We start from the raw sequence: 13,007 nt of genomic DNA, 5'->3' as shown, positions 1-13,007 counted from the left end.
AAATCAGAATTTTGTAATACTATTTAATATCGAATGAGTTGTATCGTTTTTCTTTGTATTTGTTTTATGAGTCGGTGTTAAATTATTTTTAATACTCAATTGGTATAATATCATTTGCAGGTGAAGTGAAATTATTTCGAAGGTTTAAATGATTTCTTGGGCTTCGTTCCTATTGGTGCTTGGTAAGGGAATTGAAGGAATGCTGGATGGTAACAACTTAATATAGTACCGTTAAATTACTAGCTTTACCCTTTTCAGTTCTTAATTATGTATCTTACGTACGTTTAATAACAGGTACAATCCATTTCTCATGGCTTGCTATGATCCCGACACTGATGAATATCAAAGTGTCTGTCGTGTAATGTCCGGCTTCTCTGATGCGTTCTGTATAGAGGTTCGTTGTTTTTGAACGACATGTTTTAAGAAATAATGTATTAATATAATAAAAAAGACTAGCTTATTTAAGTAATGTTCTTATTTCTTATTTTTGGTATTGAAACACTTGAAGATGAGAAATTGTTAAATCTCTTGATGTTGAAGATGGTTATCTCCCGTCAAAGCGTTCGGATTCTTGGTTAAAGGTTTGTTTGTTTTATGAGTCGGTGTTAAATTATTTTTAATACTCAATTGGTATAATATCATTTGCAGGTGAAGTGAAATTATTTCGAAGGTTTAAATGATTTCTTGGGCTTGATTCCTATTGGTGCTTGGTACGTGAATGGAAGGAATGTTGGATGGTAACAACTTAATATAGTACCATTAAATTAATAGCTTTACCCTTTTCAGTTCTTTATTATGTATGTTATGTACGTTTAATAAAAGGTACAGTCCAATTCTCATGGCTTGCTATGATCCCGACACTAATGAATATCAAAGTGTCTGTCGTGTAATGTCCGGCTTCAGGAAGGTGAAGATGGCTTCTGGTGGTCAAGATTTGATATGGCCTCTTTCTCTGTCTCCACTCTCAAAACCCTAGCTCCGCACCATATTCTTCAAAAATGAGGGTGGGATGCGACATAGATGATGAGAATCCGAGTCTAGATTCGACTTGCTAGGTTTGTATTCATCTTTTAATCGTTATATATGTTTTTAGGGTTCTTACGTGTGCTTTTAATTCAGTGAGTTTATTCATATTAGAAAAAATAATGAAGAAATTGTTCTTGATTGATTTTTGGAAGCCGAAATTCAGTGTCAATTTAGGGTTAGTTATTGTGTAAAATCAACTTTGTTCATCGATCAATCATTTTGTTTTGAAATTAGTTGAAATAAGGGATTGTTTATGTGATAAATCAATGTGTGTGTAGAATATTTTGTGCAGTTGCGTGTTTCAAAAACGAAGATGAAGGAGCGGAGGTGAAAAAGAACACAAACAAGATTTTAGCCGTCTTTTTTGCTGAATTTGGTATCACAAGTGATGCAGCATTGAAGGTCGGTACGTTCGAGTTGGGTCGCGTCGGGTCGGGTCATTTGTTTATTAAATGTATCCCGTGTGGGAATTGAGTTTGGTTAGGATGATAAGTAGTGGAGTTCTGTTTTTCTTTAATTTCTTGATCACTCAAATGAAGCTGGTTAAATTTTTCGCATTTTTATGTTATTGAATGACACTATTTACTTAAGTTGTTATTATTAACATCTATGAAGAGATTTTTTAATTTATTATTGTATTAACAATTAATCAATGTAGTGTAAAAGTTTAATGAAATAATATGTTACATTTTAACGAAAAAAACATGTTTATTAACTAATAAAAATAAACAACCCGGGGAGCATTCCCGGGTGATAACATGTTAGTTATTTTTTATCATTTTATTTAAGTATTTATTGCTTATAAATAACAAGTGACATGTATAACTTTCTCGAGCCCGGGAAGCATTCCCGGGCAATAACCTAGTGAACTATAAATAACACGCGCCTTACCAATAAAGCATTACTCAATTTTGTTTATGGGTTCCTCTAAAAAATATTAAAGGGTTCCTTTATTCTTTTCTATTTAACTTAACACTAACAATTACAAACCGAACGGGTTCCTGGGAACCCCTTTCTTGGCTATAGATCTGCCCCTGCCATATTAGGCTCAGAAACAGTTTAATCGGGTGTACCGGATGATTTAACCGGTTTTACTGGACGGTTCAATCGATACTACCGACCGGTTTAAATTGGTTTTTAAAACATTGGATGAGATTACAATGTAATATATACAAACGAAATGTGTAACTTAAAGGGCAAGCTAATAAATCTTAAAGCTTATAGTATATGCATTCACACGTCATTGTATTTTAATTGATTATTGTGTTTTTTATTATATCTATTATGTTCTTTTTAAATAACACCTTCATTTCTAAGAATAAACCAGGACAATTTATTTTTGTCTTGTAATTAACTTTACAATTTTCTTATTTATTTTAGACATCACAATTTATTATTTATTTTAATAAAATATGTACTTTTTAGTACGATAGTAAATAAATATGAACAATATATATATATTTTTTTAATATAACAGAAATACTGACAATTAACTTGTTAGTTTTAGATACAATAATAGAAATGAATATAGTTAACTATTAATAATTCGATAAGGATCTAATAAATTATAATATAATACTATAAACCTTTTTAACAAAAAAATTATAAATACATTAATAGAGATTATTTTTAATTGTTCTAAAAATACTTTTTTGAATAGTTGCCTCCGTTAGCACATGCTTGTAAAGGATGATAATTCATATTTGTTAAGTTAATCCGTATGCATTGAACAATCTCTAAAGAATGTTAGACCTACACCTAGATTACAATGTGTTCTAAGATCGTCCGTAGTGGGCGTGTTTTTTTTCAAAAAAAAGTCCCCAAACACGTCTGAAAACGCCATTCTCCCACCCCCTGGGCGTGATTCAGCGTTTTTTTTTTTAAAGCCCCTCAGCATGTTTTACATCATGCCAAAATGGGGGAATCAATTGACCAATCACATTCAACTTCATTTGTTTTGTCCAATAAGATTTTTTAATGTTTTTTTATTTAATTTTATTACAAACATAATGTCTCACAATCCTCACATTCCCACTACACCTATTTTAAAAAACGTCTCATAATGGCTCATTGCTGATTGGGCTGCCATATAACGCAAAACACTCAAAAGTAGAGTGCTAACGACTACACATGGTGTAAGTGTAAAATGTATAAAAGATATGATCACATGAATAAAGTTATTGGTCAAAGTTTCTTTGAATTATTTGTTTTGCAACTTGTGCCACGCCCCCTGTAGAACAATAATGTATATTTTTATTAGAGTAAATTACCTTTTTATCCTATGTGATTATATCACTTTTACTATATTAGTCCAAAGTAAGAATTTTTAATATATCTGTCCTCATAGTCTTTATAACTAACCATTTTGGCCCCTAAGTCTAGAGATGATGGGGGCTAAAATGGTTAGTTATAGAGGCCATGGGGGCCAAAATGGTTAGACTTAGGGGCCAAAATAGTTGGTTATAGAGATTATGGAGGTAGATATGTTAAAAATTCTTATTTTAGGCTAATATAGTTAAAATGATATAACCACAGGGTCCAAAAACGTAATTTACTCTTTTAATTAAACAGTAAAAATCTACATTTAATCTTTAAAAAAAATCTTATTTTATTTGAATCAAATAAAGAGTCTTTATATATAGGAAAAATTACAAGTTTTGTCCTTTATCTTTATACCACTTTTCAGGCGGTGTCCTTTTAAACGAATGTTGACAGGCGGTGTCCTTTACTAGGTATTTTGTTGCAAGTTTAGTCCTTTACACCCAACCCAGTTGATGAAACAATGGTTAACCAGGCAGGGTTAACACACTGGTCTCGTCAAGAAGGGTTAATCCCTTCCTCTCGAGGATCGCTGGCTGGATCACCGGTGGTCGATCTCCTGCACAAGGAAACAAGCCGTGACTCGTAACAAGGAGGATGGGGTGGGGGGTGCTCCTTGTTACCACTCTCCGGCGTGAGAATCAGTAGTTTGCTTGGGAAGCAAAGTAAGATAGTAGTAGTAGTGAGAGAGTTGTGAAGAGATACCTCAAACCTGGTTTGGGGTTGGTATTTATAGCCGAGGAGTGAAGGAGGATGATGATGGATGGACTGACGACGTGCTGCACCTTTGCAGGTGTGTCAGGCTTGTCGGTTGTGGAGGTTACGCCACGTCAGCCCATTGCTTACGTAGCTCTGACAGGTAACTGCCATTGGTGCCACTTGCACTATGGTGTCAGTCCCACTTGTTGAGTGCATAGGATGCGGTGCAAGCCGCATCGCTACGTGCGGTAACATCTGAAGTTACCGCGTCTCCTACTTGTGATCAGGGAATACGCGAGATGCGGTGCTAGCCGCATCGTCGTCCGCGGAGACTATTTGCCTGCATCCCTTGTCGTGACGAAAATGCCCATATGGTGCGGTGTCAGCCGCATCGTTACGTTCATCTTCTTCTATGCCTAAGGTAAGGCTTTCTTGTATTGATAGAAGTGTTCACTGGATGCGGTGCGATGCCGCATCGCTGTGAATACTTCCGTTTTCATACACCAGATGTGATGCTATGTCGCATCACTCTACCGTTCTCATGTTCCATGTAAGTCCTCCTTCGTTACTAAATAGATTGGATTCAACCCTTGTGCCGACGCGTTCTCGCATGGGCACAAGTAGGTTGTTAGCTAGTGGGGGTTTTGATAAGGGTAATGGTCACTCGCGGTCGATGCTGACGCGAGATCTGGGACCATACCCCTTCAAGTCCCCCCAGTCTAGTGTTGCTGCCACATACAAGTTGTATGTGGGAGGAGTACTGGACTATGGTGTTTGGAAGGTAGTTTGGAGTCTGGAGAAGATCCTAGACCATGTTTGGTCGTTTCTGTATGTAAATCAAGCTGGAGGTCTGGAAGGGTCATCTGACGCCTCTTCCGTATCGGTGAAGGAATCTCGTCTGATGCGAAATTCTCAGCCGATTTATGTCACCAGGTGGCTTGCCACCTGTTGTTGTGCCGAAGGTCTCTTGGGGACTTTGTTAGTAATGCTGCACAAACTTCGAACCAACCTCTGAGATGGTGGTTTGAAGGTATGCAGAGGTTTCCCACCTCTGAAAGGTGGTCTTTTCTTCAAACCAATTGTTGAATTGGTGCATGAAGAAGAAAAGAAATTTTTTGATCAATCTCTGAGATCGGGATCAAAAGTAGTTGATGCTTGTAAGTGCTTTGTTCGAGCTCTATGTTCAGCATCTAGTCGTGAGATGACGATCCCTTTTTTGTTGGGTTTTCGTGTTTGTCGTCATAGCTCTCTAGTAACCGCACGTCCTTTGCGGTTACCTCGTTGCGTCATTGTTGGCCATGTTTGGTCGAACAATGTAGATTTGTACTATGGGTAAATAAACATGGTCATAGGCAAGGGTATGCCCACCATTGTTTATTCTATGCGGCCCATAGGCGGGCAAACAAAGTCATAAGCAGACTTGTTACCGTTGTTCGGACGCTTGCTGTTCGACAAGGGCTCGTTTAGATCGCTTATCTGCGTTCGTTTTGGAGCCACTTACCTTCCCGCTCCAATACCGAGTTTGCCTTGAAGTAGCTTCGCTCGGTGATGTGGAGTTACGTTGGCTCTTCCGTAGCAACCAGTCTGCGGAAGCTATGGTTATGTCCGCAGCTACTCATGAGTGTCTGCGGTGTTGCATTCCCATATTCGTTCGAAGCGGGTGTGTTGCTTGGATGTAGCTCTTGAAGGTTCAGGAGACAGGGTTGCTGATGTGCGTTCGCGTACATTCCCTTCCTTCCTTTTGTTAAAGAAGGTGTTCGTGTACCCTCTGCGGTTGTGAACCGGACAGGAGGGATTTGAAGCTTGAAGAGAATGAAGGCAATGCGGTATACCTGTGTCTGAGATGCGGTTCAGTCCAACGAACAACGCTGGTTCTGAGCATCTGACACACCTGAACGGGCTCGTGTGTGTCATGTCCGCATATTCCACGTGTGCTTGTGGGTAGTGCGGATAGGTATTATACCCCCTTATAGTGTAGAGATATATATTTTTACCTATTTTTAGGGGTATGTTAAAAAACGACATGCGGTATGGGTTATGGTGCGGTATACCAGAGAAACCGCATGCCGCTTATAATTGGATAATGTAGTCGCTTTTTGTTGCATACGTGGCTGATCTCACGTGTGAGTTGGTGGAAGTTGGTGAGATCTTCCTGGCATGTGCTGAAATGAAAGGACGTTTGCACTGCCCGAGGCATTAAATGCACTGTAGCAAAGAGTGTAAACGTCTCTTTTGTCAGGCGCGTGGGCGGCCACGCGCGCGTGATAACCGTCAGCGAAAACGGCGCTTGACACGTGGTGTCATACGATTCGCTCTTTTTGAACGTGATGATTTGTTTTCTCCCTCCGCATTAATTACGATGGGTATATAAGGGGAAACCGTTCGTGGTTTCCCCTCACTTGTTCGAAATTTCAAAAATTTGCCGGTGAGAGAAAACTGTTTCTTTGTCTTCTCCGACGATATTTCTTGAAGTTCCGGTGAGGTTTTTGGTTGTTCCACTTACTGTCTTCTGTTTCTTCGATATTTTCTGATGGTTGAACCATCAAATCCACACAATGTGGAGGGTGAAAACCCAGAGCCATCCTCGCCGGTGGCGGCGGAGGAAGAGGAAGGGGGGGCCGCCGGTGGTGGTTTACCGGCCTTAAAATGGACCAGGAAAAGCTTTGATCGTCTAATGCTTGACGTTCAAATGCCCTCTGAATATGGGGCAGTCTACCCATCGGAAGGTGACACCGGTGCCGATGCTCCGGCCGGTTACGTGACTATGTGGTCAGACTTTTTTGGTGATTGCAATCTCCGGTTACCTTTGACCGTTTTTGTTGTCGAAGTTTTGGAGTGGTACAAGGTCCACATTTCTCAAATGAGTCCGTTTGGTATGATTCGGATTCGAAATTTCGAGTTCACCTTTCGTGCTCTTGGCATAGAGCCCACCGTTGGAGATTTCCGACGGTTTTATCAAATGACGGTGTCCTTGGGGTTCTTTTCTTTCCGTCAGCGAGATGGTACTCCCAAGTTGATGACTCCTCCCAAGGGGATGACGATGTGGAAGAAGAAGTTCTTCTACATCAAGGCTGCTGCCATTGTTGCACAGATGACGTTTCGGAATGTGACCGAGACGATCATAGCAGAGACCATTGCGGTCCCAAGTGTGAAGACGGTGGAGTGGTTTCCGCAGTTGCAGACCATTGAGTCTGTGAAGTTGACCAACACATAATTGTGGGTGTTGCGCATGATGTTGATGCGGAGGAACAAGAAATCGAAGCCCGTGGTGCGGGAGAAAAGTGGTGGTACGTACTTTTCATTTGTTTAACTTTCTTATCCTTGTGTGCGTTACTGACTTGTGCGTTTGTTATCAGAGGACGCTCCCTTATGGAGGATGTTTGCCCCGGATTTCCTGGGTCAGGTGGAAAAAGTTGTTTGTGCGGATGGCGAGGAGGAGTTTAATGTTATCATTCGAGATAACTTCCGGGTGCCTACTGAGGTCGCATTGGCAGTTGAGTTGTCGCGGGGTAAAGGTATGTTTAGGAATTCTTTACTTTTGTGATAACAATAAGGGTTGCACGGACTCACGTCTTGCATGGTTTTCATGCAGGTGATCTTGGGGCCTTAGGGGACCCTGATGCGAAGGGTGTGCCTAAGAGGCAGACGGTGAAAGGTGTGCGCTTTCGCCAAAGGAAAATATCAGAGGTCCCTGTTGTGCCTCATTTGGTACCGCAGGCGGCAGGTATCTCTCACTCTTCTTTTCGTAGAAACTTGGATTATGTGATAGTATCTGATACCCTTGAGGGTTTGGGTACAGCTGCGGGGAAAAGGCAAGTAGAAGAGACGGCTGCTGGTGCCGGTGGACCGAAACGTCGGAGGCTGCAGTCTAAGAGGACTGTTCCGACTTTGAAGAAACCTGCGGTTACTGTTGGTAAGTGTTGCATAGCTTGTCTGAAATGTTATGTATAACTTGTTTTGACAGCTATTTGACTTTGTTTTTTGCAGAGCCTCAAGATGAAGGTTTTTCTATCTTTGATGCTTCGGAGTCACCCCCGCGTGCCACGGGTGCGGGTGCAACGGAGGTGCCGTCGACACCTCCTGTCAAGGTGGTGCCTGAGTCCACCGTGCGGAAGGAGGGTACCGCAGAGAATGTTGCGACCCAGATTTTTGATACCGTTGACTCGTCCAACAATCTGATCTCTCCCAATGAGGGAGATAATTTGAGTGTGCGGTTTGCTGATACTGGGAAGCAACAGTCTGATGCCGAACCGCAAAGAACTGGTGCTGAAGCGCGGCAGCATGATGCTGAGCCGCTGAAGTCTCCTGCTGGTGGGAAGGGTACCGGCTCGTCTGCCGGTGGTGCGGGTTATGATGGGCCTCCAATTCAGCCTGGGGAGTCTGAATTGGAGTATTACTACCGCACTTACACCCAGGGTCGCAGTACTGTGTATCACCGACCCCCCTGGACTGTTATGCAGGGGGATGATATTTCCAATGACCCTTCTACATGCAGGGAGATTTTGGGTGGTCTGGGCACCCCTTTTGAAGTGGAACGTGCCCGTGCTGCACCCCGTGAGCTGCGCATAAATCAGCTTTCAACAATGTTGATAGGGTCTTCCATAGTGGCGAATGCCATTTTGGAAGATTACAAGGTGTTGGGCCGCCGCGAGGAAGAAGCTGCTCGCCTGCGGGCTGAAGCGGAAAAGTTGGTTGAAGCTGCTCGTGCGGGTGCGGAGCAGCTTGAGAAGGATCGGGCTGCTTTTGAGAAGCAGAAACAGACCGCGGAATGGGCTGCCGCTGCTCAGCTTAAACAGGTTCGTACTCTTGCCAAACTCCTTTCTGATGAACGCAAGAGTTGGAATGAAAAGTTGTCCAATGAGCGTAAGAAGTGGAACGAATCCTGGGCTAAGCAGAATGACACTCTGTTTTATGCTCGGCAGGAGTTGACGAACGCCAAGGCGGCGAACGTTGCCTTGGGTAAAGAAAAAGCTGCAGCAGAGGCCATTGCTGTGAAAGCGCAGCAGGCGAAGGCCGAGGCCCTAAAGGCGCTTGAAGAGGCCAAGGAAGCCGGGGCGCGTGCAGCAAAGGCCCTTGAAGAGGCCGCAGAGAAGGAGAGCCGTTCGTCTCAGGCTCTTGAAAAGGCGAATGCGGAGCGCATTCGTTTGGATAAGGTTGTTGCCAGCTTACAGGTATGTGTCGTTACCTCTGTTGTATATTTCCTTCATTGTTTTGAAGATGCTTATTGGGTGAACTGTTTGCTGTTTTTTGATAGGCTGAGTTTCAGGCTCGGGAGGTCGCAGTTACAGACCTTACTGCCCGCGTGTCTGTTGCGGAGGAGCGGGCTGATGCCGCTGTTGAGGCCAAGGATGCCTTGGTGTCCTCTTTTGACCAGCTGAAGGCTGACCGTGAGTGGTTGCGGACTAACGGTATCGCGCGTGTAAGTATCCGTTGCCTTTATATTTGCTTGGATTATCATCCGAGACTTATGATCTTTTTATTGCAGATTGTTGAGGCTATCATGGATGCCCCTGAGACCGCAGCTGGCTTGGACTTGGTCAAGCAGCGTGCTCATGACGCTGGTTTTAAAGCTGGTTATAACCGCTGTATTTCCCATCTGAACGTCATGTCTATAGGCGGTGAGATCGAGGAGCGATCCGGTTTTCGGGACACGGATACCGAGTCGCTTCTTAAAGCTGCCGAAGTCTCCTTTTATGATACGTCCCTTGCCTGTGTAGAGGAACTGGACAATTGTTTGGAGGCTGCGGACTATGTTGATCGCTTGCGGATGCTTTATCCGGATGCCGAAGAGGAAGAACCCGCTGGTGGTGCCGGAGGAGATGCGGGAACCAGCGGTACAAAATAAGGTTTAGGTTGGCTAGTGTGCCTCCTTTTTGTGTTCCTCTTGTATAGAATAGGAACTTTATGTAAATTCATTGAGCATCGTGTGGGTGCTTTGAATTTTTTGAATACAAAGTTTTTTGTTCAGTTTGTACAAGTGTTTTTAATTCTTGCATGTCTGAACGTATGTATGCGTAACTTTACCCATTTGTGAATGGGGTCAAGTAGACTCCATACTTGTGTCGTATGAGGACACGTCAATTCTGTTATGTACCGCGTTAGGGTTTTAGAATTGTGTAAGCTTTGTAAAAGCTTGTATACCCGGAACTCCATACCTTTGTCGTATGAGTACGTGTCAATTCCATTGTTTGCCTTTTTGGGCTCAGGAATTGTGTTAAGTGTTAAAAAAAACTTGTTTATCCGGCCGGATAAATATGTAAGTCTTTTTACCTTCTGCTGGCCTATTACAATATTTGTGTGTGGTTACCACTTTGTATGGGTATCGCGAATGAAGATTTTGCCAATCTGTTTTTGGGATACCGCAAAGTGGAACACGCATTTGTAATAGTAATAACAAACAATAATGTATAAAATTGCTTATTTATTTATTTGCAAATGGCCTGCGGCCCGACAGGTTACATAGAGAAATGTAAGAACATGGCTTACATATAACAGCGTCGAAGCTGTTGAGCATTCCATGTTCGTGCGATAGGTTCGCCTTCTAGCGTTTGTAATTCGTACGCGCCTTTCCCTAAGACCTCTTTGATGAGGTAGGGTCCTTCCCACTTGGGGGCGAGTTTGCCTGGGCGCTCGGCATTAGACGCCTCATTGTCGCGTAGGACGTAGTCTCCTGGGTTGAAAGTACAAACGTGGACGCGCGTGTTGTAGTACTTTTCAAGTTTGGATTTATATTTGGCCTCATTGATGGCAGCGTTTTCGCGCCTTTCTTCCAAGAGATCCAAATCGATCCTGCGTTCCATGTTGTTGTCCAGTTTTTCTATAGCCAACATTCTAGGAGAGGGGAGACCTACTTCTGCGGGGATCACCGCTTCTGAACCGTAGACTAGGCTGAAGGGTGTTTCCCCATTGCTTGTTTTTGGGCTTGTACGGTGGGCCCATAAGATACTTGGGAGTTCATCGACCCAGCCACGCCTGGCCGTTCCCAACCGCGCCTTGATCCCTTCGACTAGGCTTTTATTGATACTCTCAACTTGGCCGTTCCCTTGCGGGTGTGCGACTGATGAGAATATGTGCTCAATATGTAGTTCTTTTAGCCATTTTTGAAATTCGTCGGCAGCGAAGTTGGTGCCGTTATCGGTGACAATGCACATTGGTAATCCGAAACGGCAGATGATGTGTTCCCAAATGAACTTTCTTGTTATCATAGCAGTGGTTGAGGCGAGCGGTTTTGCTTCTACCCATTTTGTGAAGTAATCGACCGCTACTATGATAAATTTGACCGCACCCGGAGCGTCAGGGAATGGTCCTACAACGTTAATTGCCCATTTCTGAAAGGGCCATGCGGTTGTGACGGGGACTAAGTTGTTCTTTGGCCGCAAGGTTTTTGGGGCATGACGTTGACAGTCAATGCACTTGCGCAACTCTTTGACGGCGTCCAGGTGCATGCCGGGCCAGTAATACCCGGCATTCATGATTTTGGCCACTACCATGCGTGGTCCAGCATGTATGCCGCATATGCCCTCGTGTATCTCTCGGATGAGGTATGTGGCATCCTGGGGGTTAACGCATCGTAGTAGTGGCCCTAGGTATGATTTGCGGTATAAGATACCGTCTCCCATTTGATAATGGCACGCTTTGTATTGTAGCTTGCGTGCCTCTGATTTGCTTTCGGGAGTCACACCTGATTGTAAGTATGCGATAATAGGTGTCATCCATGATGTTGAACCGTATTGAATGACGTTGACTTGGCGCAGAGGTAACGAAGGATTTTGCAGAATTTCGATGCGTATCTCCTTTGCCAAGTGTTGGAAGCTGGTAGATGAAAGTTTTGATAGTGCATCTGCGGACTTGTTTTCGCTTCGATTAATATGGCGAATATTGAACGAAGCGAATTTGGATATTAGTTGCAGGGCTTGCTCGAGGTAGAGGATCATGATATCCCCTTTTGCAGCATAGTCGCCGCGTATTTGGCCTGCAACTAACAAAGAGTCGACGTGTGCTTCCAGATGTTGCACGCCGATTTTAACTGCTAAACGTAGCCCTGCTAACAGGGCCTCATATTCTGCCTCGTTGTTTGTGCTTTTGAAATCGAGGCAGATTGCATATGTAAGCTCTTGGCCGTCAGGGCTGACGAGTCGCAGACCAGCACCCGCACCTTCCTCGTTGGAGGCACCATCGGTAAATAGTGCCCATGTTTCTGAGGAGGGTGGCGTTGGTGCGGGAGTTTGTGCTTCTTCGCATTCTTGGATGCGATTCACCGGTACTTCGGCGGAGAAATCAGCTAAGATCTGGCCTTTAATCGCGGGACGCGGTTTATAGTGTATCGTGTGCGCGCCCAGCTCGATTGCCCATTTTGCTAATCTCCCAGAAATGTCAGGTTTGGATAGGATCGGGCCGATCCTGTAATTGGTGAGCACTGTGATGACGTGGTTTACGAAGTAGCGTCGCAACCGTCTTGAAGCGTGCACTAATGCTAGCACCAATTTCTCCATTATTGAGTATCTCGTCTCTGGGTCGTTGAGCATCTTGCTGATGTAACAGATGGGTGTTTGAACCCCCTTTCGCTCCACTATCAATACCGCACCCACCGCATTATCCGCGGCGGATAGGTATAATATGAGTGGCTCATCTTTGCGTGGTGCGGTTAGAGTTGGGAGTTGTATCAAACACTCCTTCATTTCCCGGAAGGCCTGTTCAGCCTCTGCGGTCCACTGGAATTGTTCTTTCTTTGAACAGCTCCGCAGGGTCTTGATGAACGGATAAGACTTAGCTGCATGGTTGGCTAAGAATCTGTTGAGTGCCGCTAGCCTGCCGACTAGCCGTTGCATATCCTTCATCGATGAAGGCGATGGCATGCGCTCGATCGCCTGTACTTTCTCCGGGTTTACCTTGAATCCATCTTTAGTCACGATGAACCCAAGGAATTTGCCTTCTTCCATTCCAAACGAGCATTTCCCTGGATT

The 13,007-nt window shown here is 43.8% G+C and overlaps 1 long non-coding RNA gene across 2 annotated transcripts; it reads left to right on the top strand.

Moving 5' to 3' along the window:
• Positions 1–120: 120 nt before the first annotated feature.
• On the top strand, positions 121–737 carry LOC118479676. Of its 2 annotated transcripts, XR_004860022.1 has the most exons (4): positions 121–209; positions 295–394; positions 509–581; positions 649–737. It is a non-coding gene; the product is annotated as an uncharacterized LOC118479676 (long non-coding RNA). The 2 variants fall into 2 exon arrangements; XR_004860018.1 differs by having other exon boundaries at positions 193–209; positions 509–649.
• The last annotated feature ends 12,270 nt before the right edge of the window (positions 738–13,007 follow it).

This window comes from Helianthus annuus, chromosome 1, assembly GCF_002127325.2.
Source record: "Helianthus annuus cultivar XRQ/B chromosome 1, HanXRQr2.0-SUNRISE, whole genome shotgun sequence".
In the NCBI taxonomy this organism is placed as follows: Eukaryota; Viridiplantae; Streptophyta; class Magnoliopsida; order Asterales; family Asteraceae; genus Helianthus; species Helianthus annuus.
Note: the sequence above shows the minus strand (reverse complement) of the source record. Positions and strands in the feature narration are given on the sequence as shown.